We start from the raw sequence: 17,849 nt of genomic DNA on the forward strand, positions 1-17,849 counted from the left end.
CTCCTATAGACTCTTTGGGTTTTCTAATAATTGGGTGCAGCTCTAAAGACAGCAAATTCTGGAAACAGGCTGCCTATGGTTAAACTTTTGTCTCTTGGTAGTTGACCAGCCCTGGGCAAATGATCTATCAGATCCTCCACCTCCTCCTCTGTTAGATGTGAAAAATAACTGCACCTACCTTATATTGTTGTTGTGAGGATTAAATGAGCAAATACCTATCAAATATCTGGAGCACAGAGTCCACAATCAGTAAATGTTATTTACTATAATTTAATACTTTTTTCCCTCTGTTTAAACTAACCATGGTTGGCTTCTATAGTTTTTAACAATAGAACCATGTCTCATCCATTCTGATGTTTTTATTCTTCCTAATCTGATGGATGGACAATGGAATCTTTCAGATTTGATTGCATTTTCCTCAATATTAGTGAATCAAACCTTCTTTCATATATTTATGAGTCATTGGAATTTTATATTCTTTGAATTGCTTGTTAGTAGCCTTTGCATGTTTTCAATCAGGTTCTTTTTCTTTTTCTTGTTGTACGGTAGGCTGTCTTTACATATTCTGGATAGTAAACCTTTGTTTCCTTATGTGTTGTAAGTATCATCTCCTAGTCTGTCACTTGCCTTTAACTTTGTTTATGGTATCTTTTATTGCACTGAAGTTTAAAATTTTGATGTGATCCAATTTATTAGGCGTTTCCTTTATAAGTTAGACATTTTGTGCCTTATTGAAATTCTTTTCTGTCCTGAGACTGTAAATATATTATCCTATGTTTCCCTCCTGAGAGGTTTGAAGTATTCTTTTTCACATTTCAGTGTTTATACTCTATGAACCATGATTTTTAAGAGTAAATTATGAAAAAGGTTATAGCAATTGTAGCTTTCCATTATTTTTAGCTGCCAGCTTACTAACAATGAGTGTGGCAGGGTTGTCTATTCAGAAAGTGCAGAGCCATTTCACCCAGACACAGAGGCAGGCCAGGAGGAAAGAGGGATAACTCAGGCTGGCGAGTATGGTTTTGACCAATGTATTTAGTAGCACACTAATTTGCCTTTCTTTTTCTTTCTTTCTTTTTTTTTTTAGTTGTAAGTAGAGATAATACCTTTATTTTATTTATTTATTTATATATTTATTTTTATGTGATGCTGAGGATCAAACCCAGTGCCTCACATGTGCTAGGCAAGTGCCCTACTACTGAGCTACAACCCCATCCCCTAATTTGCCTTTCTTAAAACCTTTCCAATCACATATAAACGCATTTTAGACTTATCTCACCAGAGGTCAGCAACTTAGGAGATGACACTTATGCTAGATTAAGGAGCAGTCAAAAAACAATAATCCATGGAAGCTCAAAGCTTCCAATAGCCTTTCTTCAGCCATATGTAGAGTTAGGGTGATGATGTTCTCTAGCCACGGCCCCAGTGGGCTCAGAGGAGACTTGAAATGAATTGTGTCGTTTTAAATTAGTCATTTCCAAACTTCTCTTCATATCTGTGTTGGCCCAGAGTAGGAGTCTAGTCTTGCAGATTCTTTCTACCACTCAAATAAAATGACTCCCTTCATTGGCTTCCATCTCTCCCCCCCCCCCCCAGGAGTCTATCTAAAGTTGGATTTTGTGCGTATACTATATAAATATTCATTTCCTTAAAACTAGGTTAGTTTTGCTTCATGTTGAAATTGGTGGGGGGGACTTTGGTAAAAGATTAGAAAAGCATAATGGAGACTTGGAGACCTCTGTAATTACTTTGTGGCAATCTGCCCTGAGCTTGAAATCCTCAGTAGATATTAGAGATTTATACTTATATATGTTAAGGTTTGGGTGTTCAAATTCTAGGGACCAAAAGAAAAAGCTAGAGAGCTGAGGATTCTGAGCCTCATTTCTACAGATTCTGATTTGGCAAGTCTGGAATAAAGCTCAAGAATGTGCATTTTTACATACACTCCTTAAGAACATGGTCCAAGAATTTTGCTTTGAGGAAATGTAGGTCATGGTACATCATCTCTAGGAATCTTCCATTGCATTCTAAGTACCCAGGAGTGGGGTGACACATTATACATTCATGTGAATCGATTATCAGTTTTGCTAGTCATCTAAGATCCTGGGGTGGGGGGGGAGAGTGATTGAAGAAAAAGTATCTTTTGTTGAAGTGAAAAGCAGAGGTAGGGATAGATTTAGAGTGTAAAGCAAAAATTTCCTGGAAAGAAAAACTTGGTGGATCAGTAAGGTGAAAGAAACACACAGGAAACATGAACCTATACCAGGGAGTGTCATTAGGCAGGACTCACTTGCTAATACAGGCTTCCCAGCTAGGTTTGTAAACATGGCTGGATTCTAGTGTCTCTCTCTCTCTCTCTCTCTCTCTCTCTCTCTCTCTCCACCACCCCCTAACATTTTTACTTTCATTTTTTATTTGTTCTTTTTAGATATATAAGACAGTAGAGTGTATTTTGAAACATTATACATGCATGGAGTATAACTTCTTCTAATTAGGATCCCATTTTTGTGGTTGTACATGATGTGAAATTTCACTGGTGATGCATTCATACATGAACACAGGAAAGCTACATTCAATTCATTCTACTGTTCTTCCTATACCTGGCCCCATCCTTTTCCCTCATTCCCCTTTGTCTAATCCACTTTAGACTTCTCTTCTAAGCTGCATTCTTTCCCTCGTGGATCTCACTTCAGTGGATAATTTTATGGTATGTGACTTATATATCAATAAAGCTAGAAGTTGTTTTTGTTTTTAAAGCCTGGGGTATAAAACAAAAGACAAAATTAGTGAACTCACAAAGACAGGTCAATAAAAAAATATCAAAAATAGAAAAAAAGAGATTTTTTTAAAAGAATAGCAGAAAAGAGTATAAGGGATATGTGATAGGAGGCCAGAAGACCTCAAATACATGTAACTATAGTCCTATGATGAGGAAACAGAGTGTCTGTGACAGTAGCAATATTTGGAGAAATAACTGTTGTGTAATCTCTGAAGCTGGTAAAAAAAAATCCACAGATTCAAGAGTCTCAGTGAACACAAAGTGGTATAAATACAAAGAAAACTAGATCTTGGCATTTCATAATCAGATTGCTAAAAAGAAAGTATTAACAAAATATTAGAAATACTGAAATGACATTAACATGTTCCTTTGTCTCTTGGCTGGATTTTGCACATTGGTTTCAGAAGCCATGGAAGAGAGAAGAAAGTGTTGAGAGAGGCCGAACACAGTGCTGACATTCATCTTGTGACTGGTTGCAGACCACATATCCACTGTGTTTAAATAGGATCAAAGAAACTGGAGCTGAATGGCAGAGTACTCTCAAAGCCAGGTTGGCACCTGTCCAGATGTTTTCTACCCTAGCTCAGGAAACTTGTGGACATGTGCTTACCTGAGTGCATTTTGTTAACACCTGCAATTTATACTCATTGATTTAAACCAATTGCAGGGGCTCCTGGTTATAGGATGAGAGACAACAAGTTGTGGTAGGAAGAAAGGTTAGCTCAATAGGGTTATTATCTGACACACACCAAGAAAATAAAGAGCTCCCTCAGCAGTAGAACCACACGAAGCAGGGCTGGATTTCCTGCTCCAACACTGACTGGTCATGTGATTCTGGGGCTTTCCAACATTGGTATCTTCATCTAGCAATATTTATTATACTAATAATACTATCACTTTGCAAAACCATTAAGAAGATTAGAGAATATATTGTTTATATAAAAATAGATGAAAATATGTATAATCTTACACACTGGGTGGTTTATAACATTAATTTGACTTCAACTAGAAACCAAGAGAATTCAAATCTCCAGGCTCCATTTCCTACTACCACATCATGATGGCATAGCTCTTTAGTATACTATGCCAGAGTTAATAAAAGTCACCATTATTTTAAAAGAGGGATTTATGGTTGGTTATTTGGTATTCATCTTATTCTCCAGAGGCCTGTCTTTTGTCCAGTTAATTCAAACTTATCAGGGCTGTCACTATAGCCTTGCTTAAAAATGTTATTTCAAAGGAAAATTTTAGCTTTGGGTTTATCCAACGAACAGAATAAATGCATCTTAAAAGAATTCCATCCTAGGACCTTTTTTTTTTCAAAAGCAAAAGAAAGCAAAATGCTAAAATCATGTACTCTAGAATGGTTGAACTCCTTAAGTTTTGATAAATATAACAGAACTTGAACATCACTCATTACCCTTCAGGTTATGGCTTAAATATAGAGTTACCTGTGACTTTTACCTAAAAAAAGTCAGATTTAAGAACTAATAATTTTTCTTATTCAGCAGAGATTTAAATTTACTGCTCATGATAGTTGAATTTTATTCACTACAAATAATATTCAGGTGTTTCCTTCAGAGTTCTGAATATTTTGGCATACATTTTCTACTTCCTTGCAAAGGAAGTAAAATTTGAATGAATTTCTCATTAGTCTTATTATAAAGATGACTCAAAGAGAGCTCCAGGTGGAATTTTCCCTGTGACATTTTCTATGGTAGATGCAATCACTTTCCTATGGATTTATTGCTATATTTGGAAATTTATTTTTTGTGATGTCAATTTCCTTTCATACATTGTTGTTAATAAAGTTATCAAAAGATTAAAATATTATTAGAGGTAAAAAAGAAATCTTTAAGAGTAGTTTTCATGGTTTCTGAATTTAGGAAAGTATTGAGTTCTTAAGCTCACTCAAACCATTATTTTCTCAAATTTCCTTAGTATAATTTGGTTTAAAAATCTCTCATTCTTACTATGTGTTTTTGCAGTTGGTCATATTATTTAATCTGTGACAGTGTTTTCTACCATGAATAAAACATTCAAAATGCAGTTCTTACCTAGTGAGGTGACTTTTTAAATTCTAAATATTGAAGGAGTAGGGATCACCCTTTTCCTCTTGTGATCATTGTTGACAATTCCATTATAATATGTGATTCAGCAAACATATTAACCATAATGATGCTTGATAGTTACACAGTACTTTCCCCCTGGGGAAGGTTCCAACCACTTTATAAGTTAAAAGAAGTGATAAACAAATCTCAGAGATCACAGCATTCACTCCTGAAATGCTGTCGCCCCTAGGGTGAAGTTGCCACTGCTTAATAGTGCAGAGTGATGCTTCACGCTGGTTACAGGAAGTAAGCAAAAAAGAACAAGCCAAGTCACATTCCCTGGCAACTAAATAAGAGTTCCTTATATTTCAGCAAGGTATTCAAAATCTCTGGGATACCTCAGACCATGAATCAGGTCTCTGTCCTTTGTGTTCAATTGAAACAGCATGGATACTTGAGCTGGCAGAATATCAAACCCATATATAAGCCAGGCTTCACTTAGGGACACAAAACCTAAAAACTATATCTTCAGCCCGTATTCACATTATTGAAGCAATATGGAGAGAATTTAATTCACAAAGTGGAGAGAAAAAATAATTTGGATATTTCAGAACAAATTTCTAAAGCAAATATGATTTTATTTTTCTATTACTTCTGAATAGAAAATAGTCTTCCAATGTGAACTGAAATTACAGTGCCAAACTAGAGTTTACTCATTGTGGCAGGCAAAATCTAAAATGACCCTCAATGATCGCCTACCTCCTGGTATTTGTGCCTCTTGTAACCCCTTCCCTCTGACTGCGGGCAGGACTTGTAATTTCCTTCTCACTGACAGAATATGATAAAGATGATGGGATGTCATTCCTATTTTATATCATATTGCATAAGACTCTGCATTTGCCACTGGAGACTCTTCCTAGATTGATGAAGTAAGCAGCTATTTAAGAGAAACCCATGTGCAAGGAACAGAAGGTGGTCTGTAGGAAATGTGGGCAAATTCTAGGATCTGCGCACAACCTCCAGCCAACCAATAGCCAGCAAACACTTTGGCCTTCAGTCATGCACCAGGACAGAAATGAATTCTGCCAACAACCTGAATGACCTTGGAAGCAAATCCCAGCTGGTCAAGCCTCCAGATGAGAATATAGCCGGGCCAACATTTTCGTCACAGCCTAGAAGAAGACCCTGATAAATTGTACCCTTCATGCAAAGAAACAGTGATAAATACGTTTGTATATCATTATAAGTCTCTAAGGTTATGGCAATTAGTTATGCAGCTATAGAAAACTAATAAAGCCAAAAATGAAATACAGACAATACCAAGTGTTGGCAATGATGTAGAACAATGGTAATTTCCATATGCTGTTAGAGGGAATGGAAATTGGAAATTGGCTCCATTACTTCAGAAAACTGGCAGCATCTGTTAAAATTTATATCTTTGTCCAGATCTGTATCTCCTATGAGTCAGCAATATCACTTCAAGGTATGACTAAAATAGATGCACACATTGACCCAGAGACATGTTCAAGTATAAATAAGACATTGTCCTTATTTATACTGTTAGTAATAACCCTAAACTGAAAACCAACCAGATATCCATCATTTGCTGGTACACTGCTCTTGGACTTCCTAGCCTCCAGAACATGGGAAATAAGCTTCTATTATTTGAAAAATTGTCCAATCTATGATATTTCTGTTATATTACATTGAAAAAACTAATGCAATATATATATATAAAAGGCACCTAGAAACAAGAAAATACAATTAAACAAACAGGGCTTCCTGGCAGTTATGTTGCCTCATGACTTCTTCAAGTTGAATGAATACTTAGCCTTGCTCCTAGTGGACAAAGCCAGCCTTCCCAACATAGACAGATGCATTTATATAGTGTGGTGCTTTGTAGTTTATGAGGCACTTTCACAATCATTATCCCCATTGGTACTCATAACAACTCTCTGATCGTGCTAGGGCATTATCATTATCAATTTATAGATGAGGACACTAAAACTTTTAGAAATTAAGTATTTTCGAGTCCCACTGCTAATAAGGTTCTCAAATTCCAAAGCTAGTGTTATTTACTTTGGTTCCCAGTTTCCATTTAGGAAAGTGCTTCAGTCCTTTAGCACAGCTGGACACTTCAGGACAGATAATACAGGAGGAAGTCAGGAGTTCCCTCCACATCTATGTGACTGTTCAGCTTTATCTGACACCTATGCATGTGATGGGTGAGAACATAGCTGTTCCATTCAAACTTTTATTGAACAATATAACCTCTCCTCCTTAATTCCTGTCCAAAATAACATGGTAAACAAGTAGCACTTTAAAACACATCATTTTGAAGATAGTGGAACCTGTCCAGAGGTAATGAAAATATGGCATAAATGTAAATGCAGTCAGTACCTTTATGAAATCTTACAGAAAGATTCCATGTTTGATCACTTATGAACTTAAAAATGCCCTGTCCAAAATGCAAGTTACAAGAATGTTGCTTTTTGAGCATAGTGTCAGATATCTGGAAACAATGATTTTAGGCACACTGTTCTAACAGATGTGGTGTGTGTGTGTGTGTGTGTGTGTGTGTGTGTGTGTGTGTGTGTGCGTGTGTCTAATATCTTTCTTTCTACATAGTGGTGTTGAATGAATTTAGTCTTATATTCATGTTTATCTGTACTTTTATAACCCTGACATGTATACAAATGGTGGAATTTTATGTGACAGTTGTGAAAACCATGTCTTCTTACATTCACATCAGATTTCTTATAGGAGGAGATCTTCCATGGCATAGAAAATTGATTTTATTGGCTTAAATAATGGGACAAACACAAAACTTCTCAGAGCGTCTTAACCAGAGTAATTTTGCTGTAGGGGGCTTTTGGCTTTCCTAAGGAAAAAATAGGACAACCTATATTTCTTATAATTAAAACCACTGGGCTCCATTAGAGTTTCCTTATGCCTCAACTTACCTGGAAATATCTATATCATTCTAAGTCACTTCAGTTTTCTGAGTTTTATTTATACACCATTATAATCATGATCCTTAAAGTTATTCAAGTTCAGGAATTTTGGCTTCTCTTTCATGTATGAAGGTATATACTAGTTTCATAGTAACCAGTTCAGTAAGAGGAGGCCTTGTACTCTGCCTGATTCAGATATGTGCCTGTATGCACCTAAATATCAGGTCCAAATAAAGCGAAATACTATGTTTCCCACTTAAGAAGAGGAACAGTGAGTATAAGGGAAACTCCATTCATTCACCAAACAGTTATTGAGATCTTTCCATGAGCCAGCTACTCTGCTGGTCTCTGAAGGTTCAGCAGTAAACTTGACTGTTCAAGAACCCTGTTCTTGTGAAGCTTACATCTTAGAATGCTCAGAGGGACAAAAACACAGATGTATAAAGAAATTAAAAGAAAAATACAAATTCAAATGATAACACATATCATTTTAAAAATGTAACAGAATAATGGCATAAAGAGTAGTAAGGAAGTCGGGCAGGTACTTTAGGATGAATCATCAAGGAAGGCTTCTCTAGGGAGGTGACAGCTAAACAGAGACCCGTGGACAGTCTTACATAGATCGGGTATTTCAGGAAAGGAGCAGCATATGTGAAGAAAGGTTTTTTAGATAGCTGTTTGTTGGACAAGAACAAATGCCAATGTCATTGCGAGGTAGTCAATGATGACAGGTATTTGCAGTTGAGGTGAAAGAGGTGAAACAGGCAAGAAGAGCCAGCCAGGATAGCAGAATGCCTTTCCTGTAAAAGGACAAGTTTTTACTCCTTTGGGGAGAACCAAGTGTGTCACCAGTGGGAGATCAGTGACACTGTCAGATTGACTAGGCCAAGCACTGATTTAGATTTCTTTTCCCAGAAATCCTAAATCCAGTCTGAAATCCATGTTTCAATCTAAGATGTTCACTCTATTTTTCCTCTGAAAAGACCATTTATATTCAGCTGGGAAAACTTCACCCTTTCCTGGAAAAATGGATCACAGAGACATAGTAATCCAAAGAGAGAAGGAGAACATCAGCATGACAGATGACAAAGAATTAAATCATGCAGCTAACTTGTTGGGAGGCTGGGAAAGCACTTTACCTCTCCTGATGTCTGTTTTGACAACTGTAAAATGAAGGCTTCGACAAGATAATTTGGGAAGTCTCTTGCCCACTCTAAAGTGGAATTGTTTATTTGTACCTCTAAAATGAATTTTTAAAATGAGTTTTCTTGTTATTTAAGCAATCTTTTCTGTATTAAAGAAAAAAATCTTCTTTTTTCCTAAAGCAGACCTCACTTTACACTTCTCTCTCCCTTCTTGTATTCAAACAATTTGTATTATCTAGGTGATTTATTTCCATTTGCACATATATTCTCATTAAATTTTATTGTTAGCTTAGAATCCATATTTTGAATATGATACCATATTTCATCACATAACCATTACAGATTTTATACCATTTTTTTTGCAAACTGTTGAATATGACCATTATGTGAAGCTTTTTAAAAAATATTATACCAGTATTACTTACAAATAATTTATTGTTAAACTTTCTTTGTTGCAAAATTAGAATGCACAGAATATTCTTGAATATATGCTAATGCAGTGTAATACAGGTAAATTGAGCACTAAGTCCAACATACATCAACATTTGGAGGTCACTTATTTAATCCAGATGGCAATTCAAATATTTCTTTTATCACTGGCATATCATGAGCTACGCAAATTCTATTCCTTTTTTTCTTTTTGATAGCTCAAAGCAACATTTGCCAGTTTCCCAATATCCTGGAACTCTTTTGCAAGATGCCCTAAAGACCCACATCTAAATCAAAGAACTCATACTTTGACAGTTAAATGAGTCCCAGAAGGATAAACTGACTTGAAAATAAGCTCTCTAAAAACTCAATCTAGATGGGAATTCAGTTCTTTTGTAGCAATGTCTAACATCAATTTCTGGTCATAAATCTCCATCATAAGAATATAAAGTAAATGTAATATATTGTTATCTTATCTTTAAGTTAGATAATAAGAATGCTCTTTATTGTTTTGTATAAGCTTCAATTATTCTGGCCTTTTACCTTTATTATAACATAATTTGATCCATCTCATTTATTTAATGTTTTTTAAAACACATGTTCTTCCTTTCATGTTTTGTTCCTTTGCATTACAATGCCATTATATTTAGGAGGCAGAGGATATTTAATAGGTAACTCATAAAAGGAAAATACAAATTTGGAAAAAATATGGAAATACATAGTTCATATCATTGGTAATCAAAGTAATACAATCTTAGTGCAATAAAAAGATACATTTGCTTCTCAAATTGGAGAAGTTCAGTAGCTGTTGTTGGGAAGGATGACATCATAAAGATATTGTTCTGTTTTGGTAGTGAGAAAGTAAACTTCTATAATCTTGTTACATGACAACACTTTATCTGCACCTTTGATATGACTCTTCATTTTGAAATAATTTATCTTAAGGAAATAATCAGTGATGTGCACAAATTTATGTCTAGAAGTAGACTTATCATGGGACTGTTAGTAATTCAGAGAAAACTAAATGTCCAACACTAGGGATTGTACATTAGGTTAAATAAATTATGATATATCTATTTAATGTGCTACTATAAATCTATTAAATTTAAAATGTATAAAATGATAGAGGAAAAGTTTATAATATACTAAAATACAAATTTCAAGACTATTCATATTTGTGATCAAATTTTCACAAATATTTATATATGTATGTAGTTCATTTATTCACTCATGACCTTAGACTGCATACTTGAGATATACACCAGTCATAGAATCGATAGCTTACCTACATGACTGACATTTTTCTTTTTTTATGGCAGACTTCCAATTTAGTTCAGTTGACTATTTCTTTATCATGTAAATCCTAAGGTTAAGCCCTTCACAGTAATCCTACTTTTGCAGTGTTTAAGAGAAGGTCTGTGGATATGTATGGGAATCATTTCTGAGAAATCCTTCCTGCTCTTGAGCACAACACTTTACAATATAAACTCCTTTACTTTGGATTTTATCTTATTTTAATGTGATGAGAGGACATGTTCTAGAAATTATTGCCCATGAGGTAATTAAAATTTTTCATCATTCTTCATTCCTTTCTATAACCCATTTTTTTCTGTACAGAATTATTTTCTTCTGCTTGATATACCATTTTTAAAATTATTTATAGTTGTAGATGGACACAATACCTTTATTTATTTATTTTTATGTGGTGCTGAGGATTGAACCCAGTGCCTCACATGTGCTAGGCAAATAGTTTACCATTGAGCCCCAACCCCAGCCCCTGATGTACCATATTTATAACTTTTTTGAAGGATGAGTCTACTGAAGAGTAAAACTCTTCTAACTTTTATATATGTAAAAAATCTTATCTCATTTTTATTATCAAAAGGTACTTTTGCTGGGTATAAAATTCTAGGCTGAAAGGTTTTTCTCTTTAAAACTTTCTATAATTGTATTTTCTCATATTTTGCCTTCAACAAAAAATCTGCTTTCAAACTTATCTATGTTCCTCTGTATAATGTATCTTTTTCTTCAGCCTGTTTAAAGATGCTCTCTTTATCACTGATTTTGAGACAATTAATTATGATGTGCCAGGGTATGTTTATCTTGTTTCTTATGGTTATGGTTAACATAGTTTCTTTGACCTGTGAACTTACAGTTATCATGAAACTTGGAGTATTTTTTGCTATTATTTTTTTCAAATGTTGTTTTCTGTTTCTTCATCTTTCTTTCCTTTGGAGACTCTAATGATCTATGTGTTAGGATGCTTAAAGTGTCTCATTGATTATTGATGTTATATTTGTTTTTAAAATTTTTCCTACATTTAATTTTGCATAGTATCTATTGTTTTATATTTTAAAATTTATAAAACTTTTCTTCTATGGCATCTGCTCTAACATTAATCCCATACTGTGTATTTTTCATCCCAGATACATAGCTTTTATCTCTAGAACTTTAACTGCAGTCTTATTTCTTTCATGTCTTCACTTAACTTTTTGAATGCATATAATATAATAGCTTCATTAATGTCCTCATCTCTTAATTCTATCATCTGTTCAACCTCAGGCCATATTTAGTTAATTGAATTTTCTCCTAATCATGGCTATATTTTTCTGCTTTTTCATGCTTGGCAATTTTTTTGGGGGGGATTTCAAATATTGTAATTTTATCTTGTGGTGAACTGGATATTTTTGCATACTTCTGTTTTTTGAGACTTGTTTGGTTATATAGCTAAAATACTTGAAAAGAGTTTGATCTTTGGAATATTGATTTTAATATTTTAAATTGACAAAATACAGCATCCATTTATGATTAAAACACTAGAATATAGAGATAAAAGGATCACACCTGAACATTGAAAAAGCTATCTATGACAAACCCAAGGCCAACATCATTCTAAATGGAGAAAAATTGAAAACTTTTCCTCTAAAAACAGGACCAAAACAGGGAGACCCATGTTTACCACATGTATTCAACATAGTACTCAAATCTCTAGCCAGAGCAATTAGGCAAAATGATGAAGTAAAAGGGATATAAGAGCTAAAACAAACTATTTGCTGACAACATGATTCTATATTTAGAGGGCCCTAAAAACTCCACCAGAAAATTTCTAAAATTCATAATGAATTCAGCAAAGTAGCAAAAAACAAAATTAATTCTCTTAAGTCAATTACGTTTCTATACTACAATGATGAATCAGCTGAAAGTGTAATTAGGAAAAGCATTCCATTCACATTAGCCTCAAAAAATAAAAATAAAATAAAATACTTCAGAATCAATCTAATAAAAGATGTGATAGAATAAAATTGAGCCCCTATCTCTCACACTACCCAAAACTCAGCTCAAAGTGGATCAAGGATCTAATGAAAATTACAGAACTCTAAAGAAAGAAAGAAATTCAAGAAGATATTAGAAGATAGAAAGATTGCTCATGTTTTTGGATAGGCAGAATTAATATTGTCAAAATGGACTTAATGCCAAAAGCACTATACAGGTTCAATGCAATTCACATCAAAATTCCAATGGCATTCTTCAGGGAAATAGAAAAATCAGACAATAAATTCATTTGAAAAACAAGAGGCCCAGAATAGAAAAAAAAAAAGCATGGTATTGGTACCAAAATAGGCAAGAAGACCAATGTAACAGGATAGAAGACACAGAGACAAAAATGACAAAAATAAAGTAATCTCATACTAGACAAAGCCACCAATAACATATACTGGAGAAAAGATAGCTTCTTCAACAAATGGTACTGGAAATCCATATGTAATAGAATAAAATTGAGCCCCTATCTCTCACTCTATACAAAACTCAGCTCAAAGTGGATCAAAGATCAAGGTTTTAGGCCAGTAGTCCTACACATACTTGAAGAAAAGGTAGGCCCAACACTCCAATATATTGGCTCAGGAATGACTTCTTCTAAAGTGTAAGAAGTAAAATTAACATTCAATAAATGAGATGGCATCAAACTGAAAAGCTTCTTCACAGCAAAGAAAACAATCAAGAACTTAAAGAGAGAGTCTACAGAATGGGAGAAAATCTTTGCCACCTGAATTTCAGATAGAGCATTACTCTCCAGGATAAACAAAGAGCTCAAAAAACTTAAGACAAAAAAAAATAAGTTAATCATTAAATGTGCAATTTAACTGAACATATAATTCATAGAAGAAGAAATATAAATTATCAACATATATTTGAAAAAATATTCAACATCTCTAACAATTAGATAAAAGAAAATTAAAACTATGCTGAGATTTCATCTCACTCTAGTCAGAATGTCAATTATCAAGAATAAAAGTAACAATATTTGTTAGTAAGGATGTGGAGGAAAATGTACACTCATACATTGCTGGTAGGACTGAAAATTGGTGCGACCACTCTGGAAAGCCATATGAAGATTTCTCAAAATCTTGGAATGGAATCACCATTTGACCCAGTTATCCCACTCCTCAGCATATACCAAAAAACTTAAAATCAGCATACTATAGTATGCAGCCACATCAATGTTCAATTCACAATAGCTAAGCTATGGAACCAACCTAGGTGCCCTTCCACAGTTAAATAGATAAAGACCCACAATGGAGTATTAGTCAACCATAAAGAAGAACAACTTAATAACATTTGCCAGCAAATAAGTGAGGTAAGCCAGTCCCAGAAAAGGCTGAATGTTTTTTGTGATATGTGGAAGCTAATTGACACTGGGGGATGGGTGGATGAGGGGAACAATAGAAATGCAGTAGATTAGACAATGGGAAATGAAGGCAAGGAAAAATGAATAGAAAATTGACAAAACAAAAACACAGTGAATCTCACCATCACAGACATCCATAAGAATGGGATACTAACTTGAATAAGATATACTACCTGTTTGTATAATTATATCAGAATGGATTCTGCTATTATATATAACTAAAAACAATCAATACAAAGCTAATTAAGGCTCTTTATAGCCTACATTAGAAAATCATTAATCACATTTTTAAAAATGTGACCAAATGTAAAAGGTTCTGATGGACTGTGTGTCACTATACATGGAAAGTACTTAGGCTAAAAAAAATCATTATTCACTTGAAATTCAAATTTGAACAACTTGTATTTTATCTAGCAGCTCTATCTATATCCAAGACAGTGCCTAGAATATTGCAGTTTCTCAATAGGTACATACTATGAGACTGAAAAGGAAAAAAAATTAATTTTGCAGCACCAGAAAAACATTTAGTCTAGGGTAAACTATTCCTCATTATGGAAGTAAATCCTTCTGAGTACTCTATTAATGCCTGTGAATTATAAGGTTTTCCACTTGGTTGATAGCAATAGGCACTATTTCCAGCCATTTCTTAGTACTGGGCACAGTTGCCTCTAATCCTTTCAAATGGTTCTTTCCTCAGTCTCAGGGAGTTTCTACACAAATGTGTGCTGTCTGTACTCTGCTAAACACTGGAGGGGAACCTCTGCAGATCCCCGGAATTCAATCTCTCTGCAGCTCTCTCCTCTCATGTACTTAGTTTTATGAATGCTAGCCCTCTTGATTCTCCCAAATCCTCACCTCTGCACTCACAACCCAGACTTCACATGGTTTCCTTTCCCAGCACTGTAGGTTCTCTCAAGTAGTAATCTGGGATAATTACAGGATTCGCTTAATTTTTTAAATGTATTTCTTATGGATCACTAACCTTAGTTTCCTGATGTTCAAATTTTAAAATAGCCTTTTCATATATTTCATCCATTGGGTGGGCAGTTTAAGGTCAAGGAATAACCATGGTCTTTGTACTCCATTCTTTCTTTCGTATTTTTTAATTGTTCTTTTCAGTGTTCAGTTAACCAGAGAAATTTCTGCATAGTCACATCGTCTTACTCTTTTACAATAAAATATCTGTGCAAATGATCTTCCTAACATCTAATCTCACCTCATTATAATTTCAATGTAATACCCCAAACCATTTTTCATTTACATTAATGGATATTTTTGCAGACATTTTCTGTCCTCTGAATTTCCATTTACTTGAGCACATATCCCTATAGTTAGGCAGGGCCATATGATCAGCACTAATGCACAGACTAGGAATGGACATGGTATCTGTTACTTTCAGGTCAAAGATTTCAAAAGAAAAAGTGAGTTTTCCATATATTCTCTTCCCTTTTACAGTGAAAGCTGAAATCACAAGTTGAGATAACAGGATCAAGAGATGGTGGACATTCCATTAATGTGAACCCTGGAGTAGAACTTCCTACCAAATTCTTATTCACATATAGATAGCATAATGGAAAACAAGTGTTTGTGGGATAAAACCACTGAGATCTTGGAGTTAATTTGTTAATGCCATAAACTCTTCTTAAGATGACTAATTCATTCTGAAATAACAGCATATTTTCTTCATGTTTAAGTTGTAATAATATTTGAAACAAATTTCAGTTGCTTGGAAGTAGCAATAATTTTTAAAACTCTCTCTGAAATACTTTTGGAGAAAAAAACCCAATGTAATTACAAACTACATAGACAATATTAACAGTGAGAATACTTTGTATTAAAATATATGGGATGCTGTGAAATCTGTATACAAAGTATTATCAGTAGCTGACTGACTACTATAAAATGCACCATGACAAATGGAGCTTATTTCAAGTATGATATAATGTTAGGAAATGAACTAAAATAAGGCATCCACATCAAAAGGTTAAAGAATAAAAATAATCTCCACAAATACTAAAAAGAGTCCCAATCTGATTTAAAAAAAATAATCCTCATAGCAAATGAGGACTAGGAATTTGCTTCTTTGAAATTATGATGAAAATCTAGCTGAACACAATACCATCGTGTTTAATGGCTAAACACAGAGCAAAGACAAGACAAATTCATTTAAAGCAATGAAAAGGCAAAGACTTCATCTATCTGCACTCTACTATTTTTCTGCACATTTTGGCTAAGTGCAAGGAGAAAACAAAAAAGAAAAACAGCAAGAAAACAAAACAAGCATCATTTGAATCTGTTATCTAGAAATCTCAGGAGAATCAGTTGAAAAGAATTTGGAAGGAATAAAAAGTTCAGGAGTCTATAAATATATAAAAATTAGACTTCCATATTCCAGGAAAATCCAAAACTTTGAGCAAACAAAGGCAAATTGATAGATATCCCATAAATAGGCCTCTGGGACACCATTTGTTGAAGAGGCTCACAGAGACTGAAACAATAACATGGAGTATGGAGTTTTAATAGCACTCATCACATTCTGGAAAAGCATATGAGATCTAGCACATTAACTTGTCGGACACTAGGAGATGTATCCTGGCCCTGGGAATATGGAACTTCCAAATGTTGGGAAAACAAGTCTTTCCCTCACCAAGATGATTATAGAAACTTACCCTTCTCAGTTTGCTACCAATTCAGCACTCCCAGCTTGAGATGCACCAGAATTTTCTATGATATTATTTGCTACTATAGCAGATTCTATTTTACAAAAATGCCCTTGGCAATATTTCTTATCCCATATTCTCTTCTAAAACCTTGACAGACCCCACCAAAAGTAGAGTCTATTTAGCCTTTCCTTGAAGTAGGGTGTGCTTTTGACTTCTCCAGCCAACAGAATGAAGAGGAAATGATGTTGTATAACTTTCAAAGCTAATTCATAAATCAGACACAGCTTCCATCTGGTTCTTCTTTTTTGAGGCACTGGGAACCAGCCACCACACTGCAGAAGTCTGAACTAACCTATACGGACACACTGCATGAAGAGGCCAGAAGAACTGAGCCAGCCAACTGCAACCATCAGCTGAGAGACATGTGAGTTACTCAGCCTTCAGGTTATACCAGTCTCCAACATTAGAATCCTCCAGATGAGCTCCCAACATCAAGCAGAGAGAAGCTGCATCCTATTAAAGTTTCTGACTCATGAGCATAACAAATGCTTGTTTTATGCCTCTAAGTGTTGGGATGATTCGTTATGCAATGATAGTAACTAGAACCAAAACAAGAGTTTAAGTCTTAAATTTGTAGCTTATATGGCCAGTGACCAGATCTACCACCTCAATATTATAACAGAATTAGTTGCTTCAACACCCGACTTTATCCAAGTTCTTTGGCATTCTGCAGAAGGCCTATTCTCTGAAAACCTAACTACAAAAGATCAATCAAATAATGCTTTACTTCTGAACCAGATAGAAAAATATAATGGGAAAAGACCATTTCATAATAACAGTTATCAAAATCTCTAGAGGTTAACAAGAAGTTTATAGGGGCTAAATAAAGAAAATAAAAAGAAACTTTCTGAAGAACATAAAGGAGGACTGGACTGGTTCATTTAGAATGAAATGTTCCATGTGGAAAAATCTCTCAGTTTTCACAAATTAATATGTAGGATTCTTGTGATTCTAATGAGAAATCCAAAAGGATTTTTCTTGAAATTTATAAATAAATTCTAAAATTCATTTAGGACAGTAAAATGATTCTGCATAAAATTTTTTAGTAAAAAAGGTGTCATCCAAGGTTTAATCAGGAGAC

The sequence above is a fragment of the Ictidomys tridecemlineatus genome, chromosome 6 (assembly GCF_052094955.1).
Source record: "Ictidomys tridecemlineatus isolate mIctTri1 chromosome 6, mIctTri1.hap1, whole genome shotgun sequence".
In the NCBI taxonomy this organism is placed as follows: domain Eukaryota; kingdom Metazoa; phylum Chordata; class Mammalia; order Rodentia; family Sciuridae; genus Ictidomys; species Ictidomys tridecemlineatus.